The sequence below is a fragment of the Canis aureus genome, chromosome 20 (assembly GCF_053574225.1).
Source record: "Canis aureus isolate CA01 chromosome 20, VMU_Caureus_v.1.0, whole genome shotgun sequence".
Taxonomy (NCBI): Eukaryota; Metazoa; Chordata; class Mammalia; order Carnivora; family Canidae; genus Canis; species Canis aureus.
In genome coordinates, this window is record NC_135630.1 from 37319043 (window position 1) to 37327487 (window position 8445).

Here is an 8445-nt window from a genome sequence, read left to right on the forward strand (position 1 = left end):
GTGAGAAATGCTATGGGAGCATCGATGGGGTAGTTAATTCTGTGTGGGGTTATTTTTTTTATTTTAAAAAGTATTCAGTTGAGCTTTTTATTAAAAAATTGAATAAGAATTTTTGCTTAGTAGAAAATAAGAGAAAGGCTTTTAGGAAAAGGGACCAACATATGCAGAGGCAGAGCACTGTGAGAGAGCTTGTGATTTTCTGTAGAAAGTACAGATTTCAGTGTACTGGAGTATAAAGCCCTTAGACCGGAGTGGAGGAAGGGAGGGCCAGAAGGGAGATTGATGTAGGCCTCATCCATCATGCTAAGGAGTTGGTCCTTTATCAAGTAGATAGTGGGAAGCCAGTGGAAAGATTTAAACAGATAAATTACATGGCTAGATTTGTGTTTTAGAAAGGGAGCTTTGGCAGCCATGTCCAGATGGCAGAAGGACAGTTGTCATGGACCAGATGAAGACTGGAGGATCTGACCAAGGGCATGACCCAGGGGAAGAAGAGGGGAGGAGACTTCTGTGAGATAGTGTTAACATTTGGTCATGCATTTCACTGTAAGCATCATGTCAGGTACTTTACGTGTATTATCTCATTTTAATTTTTACCACAGCTCTTAAGTCTTGGTAATTAATATCCTGTCTATTCATACATCAAAAGATTGAAGTCCAGAGAGGTAAAGTAGTTCACTCAAAACAACAACCATGTGCAGTGGGATTGGAGCTGGGTGTGTCTTTAAAGTCCTTACCTTGCCCATTCTGCCCTGTGGCCTCCCGTTAGAGGCGTGGGGTGGAGTGACTGATGGGATCCTGGGACCTAGTGAATGCTGTATGTGGAAGGTGTAGCAGAAAGAGGAGTGGAGGCTCGGTGATTCTTACTAGAGTGAGTGTCCTGATGGTGACAATGTAAACCCAAATAGGGAATTTAGTGCATAGAACAGGTTAAAGCACACTCCATTTGCTCATTTACATACAAGTTTCTCTTTTCTAAGACAACTTAAGCCTATGTCTACCTTATATTTTCTTTTTAAATATATGCATTTATAATCCTTCATTCTGGTGTATATTTTCCTAATTAGACAGTTACATATAGTTATAGACAGAGGTATGAAAATCAAACAGATCTATATTATAACTGAAACGGGCTCTTACCAGGAATGGAAGATAGGTTTTCTATAGTTTTGAGCCAATCAAAGTAATTCACAAAACCTACAGGTTAAAGGAGAAATAAATTGTGCTTATCTCAATAGATGCCAAGAAACATTTGATGATCTGCAACCTCAGGCATGAATAAAAACTAAGACTAGAATAGGATGCCTCTCACTTGACAAAAGTTACCCACAGAAAACCTGCTTAATGGAGAAGTGTTTTAAGCAGGCCTATTAGAGAAATTACAGGACCAAGATGACCACTGTTGCTAAGACTATTCAGAATTGTTCTGCAGGTCTTATTGTAGCTAATACAATAAGAAAAGTCATAAGAAGCATAGATACTGGAAAGGAGGAGGTAAACCATTCATTTGCAGACAAAAGGATTGCAAGAGGATCAACTGACACATTATGAGAAGTAATAAAAGACTTCCAGAGCACTTGATAACGAACCATGTGCACAAAAGCTACAGAAATGTTACTAGAGGATGTAAAAGGCCTAAATAAAGAAAGATCACATGTTCATAGATGGAAGCTTTGGTATAGCAAAGACATAGATTTATACTGAATCTGTAATTTAGTGTAACCTCCATCAAAATCCCAAAGGATTTATATTGTAATTTGACAAACTGAAAGATTCATATGCAAAAGGAACCAAGATCAATTGGAAAACCAAAAAGGCAAGGGGGATTGGCTACCAGATGTCAAAATATATTTTATAAGTATAGTAATTAAAACAGCTGGGGGATGATATAGAAATAGACCCCTCCAAAATCAAAGGAGTAGAATAGCAAATAAAGCTGACTAATTTATATGACAACTTGTATAATAAAAGTACTTGAAAGAAAAGAAGGATATTTAGCACCTGGCTAGGCATTAAAAAAAAAAAAAAAAAGATTAAGGGTCCTATTTCCTATCATTCACTGAAATTTCAGATGGATTAAATAACTTGACATGAAAGATGAAATGAGCTTATTAGAAAAAAATGTGGATTATATTTATGACCATGGGATAGAGAAATTCTCCCTAAAACACAAAGTGCAAACACTCTAATTTGTTAACTTTAATGTATCTGTATGAAAAACTAGCTCTCCCCTCCCCCCAAAATCAAAGATTGAAGGACAAAGATGGAAAGAAACTGTTTGCATTTATAAAGTAGACTAAGGATTAGCTTCCAGAATTTGTGAATGACTTATATAATAAGTCTATGAGAAGAGGACAAACATGCAGCAGAAAAACAGACACATTTTATAGAGAAGTAGCTCATTAAAAAGGAAGCCTATGTGGCTTATAAACATGTGAAAAGATGCACATCCTGTTATTCAAGGAAATTCAAAACAACAGGATACATTTTCATTTGTCAAGTTGGCAAAGAGTGTAAAGGGTTTGGTAATAAGTATTGGCAGTGATGTGTGCCCACGCTGCCAGTGGGAATATAAATTCGTGTACAGTCACTTAGGCAAGCAATATGGTGTGATATCTATTAAAATAACAAATGTGCAGATTCCACTGACCCAGAAGTTCCACTTCTTAGAATCTGCCCCAAGAAAACCCTCTCATACCTACAGAAGGAGGCATTTTATAAGGGAATCTACTGCAGTGTTATTTGCAATAGAAAAACACTGTGCACATCTTAATTGAAGTCAGTAACAGAGTAGCCAAACAAACTATGATGTATCTATGTTCTTGACTTCTTAATCTGAAACAGTGAGAGATGTATGTATTACTTATGGACATGGGGCCATCTTTGGGACATCCCGATGGATTACAGAGAGATTCAAACTGTGATGTCATTTGTTTAAAAGCACAAAATATTTATAGGGGCGCTTGGGTGTCTCAGTCTGTTAAGCATTTGACTCGAGCTCAGCTCACGTTTTGATCTCAGGGTTGTGAGTACAAGCCCTGAGTTGGGCTCCATGTGAGGTGTGGAGCCTACTTAAAAAAAAAACTATACTATGTATATATGTGTACATGTATATGAATATGCACATGTGTATACCTCTATACATGTGTACAAAAGCACATACACCAAATTGATCACACTGATTACCTCTGGGGAGAGGACTAGTGTTAGAGGGTGACGGTGTTAAAAGCCTCATCTGTAATATTTACCTGGAGAATATATTTGTGTTAAGAATTAGAAAAAAGTAATACCTGTATAGAAATTAAAAGAAGCAAGGAAAAAACCCATTAGGCAACATTTTGGCATATTCTATCTCCTAGGTTTTTCAGTGTTTCTGATATTTTTGGTGTATTTTTAAGTTATACAGGTAATATCTGCTTTTTAAAAACAGCCAACTCTAAGGTAAGTAAAAATTCCTTTCTTCAAAGGTCACTCTTTTGCATAGCCTTATGTTCCATACTTTTTTTGTACATATATCAGTATTTAAATGTGCATTCTAGGGCAGCCTGGGTGGCTCAGCGGTTTAGAGCTGCCTTCGGCCCAGGGTGGGATCCTGGAGACCCGGGATTGAGCCCCATGTCAGGCTTCCTGTGTGGAGCCTGCTTCTCCCTCTGCCTGTGTCTCTGCCTCTCTCTCTCTCTCTCTCTGTCTCTCAATGTATAAATAAATAAATAAATTTTTAAAAAATGTGCATTCTAAAGCGCTGCCATTGAATATTTAAAATGTTATAATTCTCTTAAATATAGTTGAAGTGTCTCATTTTCCTTTCGAATCATCACTGTGGGAGGGACACTGCATGTGTTTTAAATATTATCCCATCTAAGTCCTCTCATTGGAAAGAACTGTGAGTAGTCCCATCTGTAAAATGGAGAAGATAATACCCACCTCACAGAGTTTTGGGGATCAAGCGAGACATTGCCTACAGGGCACCTAGTAGACAGGGCCTAGCACGGAGTTATGTGCTCAGTAAGTGTCTTATGATGCTTATGAGCAGTGCGGCAGCGTCACCTTTATTTTGAAACCAAGAACCTTGATGCTCTCAGACATAAAGTCCTTGCCCAAGACCTACAATCAGATGAAGTCCACGAGCAGGTTTCTTCTGGCTTCAGATCCCACATTCTGCCACTCTTTGAAAACAAGGGGTGTCAGGCCCTTGGAGAAACAGGGCAGGAAGGATGCTAATCACAGGCCAAGAGACAGTGTCCCACTCTTGGTGGTTGGCACTCCTGCCTGATTTTTTGCCCTTTTCGTTGGAAGAGAACTTACTTTCTCTTCTTGTGCCACAAGAACATACAGGCCCTGTTCCCACTAAAGAGCCAAACCTAGTTGTATGTGAGTTTACAAAGATGTTTTATTTGCCTTGTCTTTTTGCCTATTCCAAATGCAAGCAGAAGAGGTGATGATGTTCATGCCTACTTGGGACACCCAAAGAGGTGGCCTTGCCTAGGCCCCTTTGGAAACCTGTAGCTGCATGTGGAGGCAAAGAAGGGGCATCTGAGGTCATAGAGCCACATCCCTAGTGGAAAGAGAAGTCCAAGTATGACAGTGTCTGAGGCCCCAAGTCTTGTCATCTTTTTCCCATGGTGTTTGTGTGTGCACACATGTTGGGGGCAGGGCTCTGATTATCGGGTGCTTGTAGTTTCCCTTGGTTTTACTCAAAACTCTTCTGATTCATCAGATTAGCAAAGGTGATAGAATTAAGCATAATAGTTCCTTAATTGGTTTGAGGTTAGTATTTTGAACTCCACCATCAAGAGAGTGGAACTTGGGTTCTGCAGGCCTGGGGAGCTCCCATCTCTCATGTTGGACCCAAAGCATGAAACTCTTTGCCACTTTCCACTGCCAGTGCTTATGTGTGGGAGGGGAGTTGGTGGTAGAGGAGAGCACAGCTTTTGTGATTTCCTTCCATTATAGGAAATCTATTTATCCAATGAATCAGACCTGAGACCCTTCCCCTCCTTACCCAAATGTGCATTTTGGGTTATAATAACTAACGTTGACTTTAGATAATGGCCTTTGGAGACTTGTTTTTTTTTTTATTATTTGTTGGTGAGAGGATTATATCATATGTAATGATTTAGAAGAAACATATAGGATGTGTGTCATGCTGCTCTACGGTGTGGTTCTTAGAGAGCAGTGACCTTGCTCTGTTGGGTGCTTCTGGTACTTCACCAGAGTATTCGGTAAGTAATATCACTCATTAGGTAGTGAGGTTCAAGATGGAGAAAATCCATTTCAGGTCCCAGATAATGTCATACGACTCATGAGATAAATGAAGGCAGGTCGTTTTGAGAATGCTGCTTAGAGACTCAAGATTTTGTTTTGGTTTTTAAAGATTTTTAAAATTTATTTATTCATGAGACATAGAGAGGCCTATGCAGAAGGAGAAGCAGGCTGCCCACGGGGAGCCTGATGCAGGACTCAATCCCAGGACCCGGATCATGACCTGAGCCAAAGGCAGACGCTTAACCACTGAGCCACCCAGGTGCCCCTCAAACTTCTGGTTTTAGCCTCATTCCTGTTAAGTCCAATATGCAGGGAAAGATGCTGCTGCCAATGAAATGCTCTTGTGCTGAGAGAAGTGGCCAGAGTACTCTGAAGTTTCCATTTCTTCAACAGGACTAAGGTAAGTGGTGAGGATCAGGGTCATGACGACTTCTTCCCCCTGCATTTCTCACCTTTTGGGAAGTGAGAGCCAAAAATATCAAGAGCTGTCTCCTATCCTTTCAGTGTTAAATTCTACTTAGCAAAAAAAAAATCATTTAATTTCTTAATCATTGCCCTTCCTCCTCCCTGTACCCCCAGCTTTGTTCCTTATGCCATCACACTCAGCATTGTCTACCTCCCCACCTGCTATTGCAGACACCTGTAGGCCCCCAGGCCACTCCGCCTCATTCCTTCACCATCTTCACTCCTGGCTCACCATCACCTCTCCAGCCTTGCCACACCTGGAGTTGATGTCTCCCTACCACCTTCTCCCTGCCCTCTGCCTAACCTGAGGTCCTCTGGTCCTCATCCTCATCCCCACCTCTACCCCAGGCACCTGGGTAAAATCCCACTGTGCGCCTGGATTAACTGCACATGGCTAGGTAAAAGCATGTGGGCTGACTGGAGCTCTGGTTCATGACCGCGAGGCTCAAGTAAGTTCTGAACATTGCCCTGCAGCTCCACACTTCCCTGCTCCCCTTCATCCTCCAGCTTCTCTTTGGCCATCAACTCCTGACACCTCCTCTTCCTCATTCTGGGCTGTTAACCTTGCCTCATTTCACTGAGGAAACAGGCCATTGGTAGATGGCAGTGCTGAGCCAGCAGTCCATGTCCAACCTCCATCTCGGCATCCTGCCAAGAGCATCACTGCAGTGCGGTCCTCCCCATCTCTTCTGGGTCATTCCCACCCACATGTGAACATGCTGTGGTGTCTCCTAGCAAACCCTGGCAGAGTTGTCCACACCTTCCTTTTCCTGCTTTCTTCTCATTTTCTCTTGAACTCGCTCCCGTTGGCTTTCTGTCCCCATCTCCCGAAATAGCTCTGGTCAGGGTCACCAGTGGTTCCCCTACTGCCAAAGCGGTATGATTCCCTGTCTTCAAATTAACCTGTCAGAAGCATTCGACATAGAACCAATGGACACTTTCCTTCTTGCAAACTAACTTCTTTTTTTTCTTTTCTTTTCTTTTCTTTTCTTTTCTTTTCTTTTCTTTTCTTTTCTTTTCTTTCCTTTCTTTTCTTTTCTTTTCTTTTCTTTTCTTTTCTTTCTTTTCTTTTCTTTCTTTTTTCTTTTCTTTTCTTTCTTTTCCTTTTCTTTCTTTTCTTCTTTCTTTCTTTCTTTCTTTCTTTCTTCTTTCTTTCTTTTTCTTTCTTCTTTCCTTCCTTCCTTCCTTCCTTCCTTCCTTCCTTCCTTCCTTCCTTCCTTCCTTCCTTCCTTCCTTCCTAAGAGAGAGAGCATGAGCATGAGAGGGAGAGAGAATCCCAAACAGACTCTGTGCTGAGTGCAGAGCCCAACATGGGGCTTGATCTCATGACCCTGGGAACAAATATTTTCCTTATGTAGCTTCCTCATGCTCCACTGGCCACTCATTCTCATCTCCTTTGCTGGTTCTTCCTCATCTCCTCCAGCATCAGAAAGTCCAGGGTTCAGTCCTTGGGCTTCTCTAATTGCATCAACCCTCTTGATGAGCTCATGCATCTCACAGCTTTAAATAATAACATGCTGCAAGCTCCTAATTTTATCCCACAGCCCAGATACCCCCTGGAACCCAGCACTCATATATCTAACTGGCCACTATACATCTCCATTTAGGTGGCTTATCAACTAATAGATATCTCAGACTTTAAAATGTCAGAAAACAAGCTTCTGCTCTTTCTCCCGTGACCTGGTCACTCTTTCAGTCTTTGCCACCAAAGGAAGGAACTCTCATCTGTTTGTGTAGGCCAAAAGCATTGGAGTCATTTCTCTTTCCTTAGACCCCCTCATCCAGTCCATGGGTCAACCCTGTTTGTTCCATCTTTGAAGTATAGCCAGAATTCAGCCTTGGCTCACTTTCTTCACCGCTACACCTTGTCCAAGGTACCACTGTCCCCCATTGGGATTACTGCAATATCCCAACCAGGCTCCCTGCTCCTACTCCTGCCCTACTACCGTTTTCCACCCAGCAGCCAGAGTGATTGTTCTAGAACATAAAGTCTGTCATGCTTAACTCAGGAAAAAAGCCAGTCTCTTGCTGAGGCTTGCAGGGTCTTATGTGATCAGCCTCTGCCACCTCTGTGACTTCATCCAGGATCTCTCCTCTCTCTCCGTATAGCCACTGTGGCCTGTTTCCCTTCCTGATGTATGCCAAACACATTCAAACCTCAGGGCCTTTGCACTTGCTATTCCCTCTTCCTGCAGTGCCTTTCTCCTAGTTATTTTTGGGAGTTTCCCTCATTTCTGTCAGGTGTCTGCATAAATGCCATTAAGGAAAACCTCTCTGGTCATACTATATAAAATAACAAATGCCTGCCTTCTGCAGCACTCCCTACCCCTCTAACTCTAAAAAAAATTCTTTTTCTGGTCTCCTGCCATTAGAATGCCCCCAGTGTATGGAACAGTCTCTGGAATGTAATAGGCCAGCCTAAATCTTTCTTGAGTGAATAAGTGACTTTGAGATTGTATTTGATTCTTGAAAACCCATTTCATGGCAAAGTAGACCTGTGTAGATTGGATGAACACTAGAAGCTTCTGCACTTGAAGAATAGTCATCTAGGTTTATACGTGATCGTAGACTAGGCTCGAGTCATTGGTCGGGAGTCCTGAGTGCATACATATTTCAAATGGAATTGAGGAAATGAGATTAACAATCTCATCAACAGCTTGTCCTTATTGGTCTGAAGCTGGTTGCTGCTGTACCTGCGCATCCATGCAGCTGACA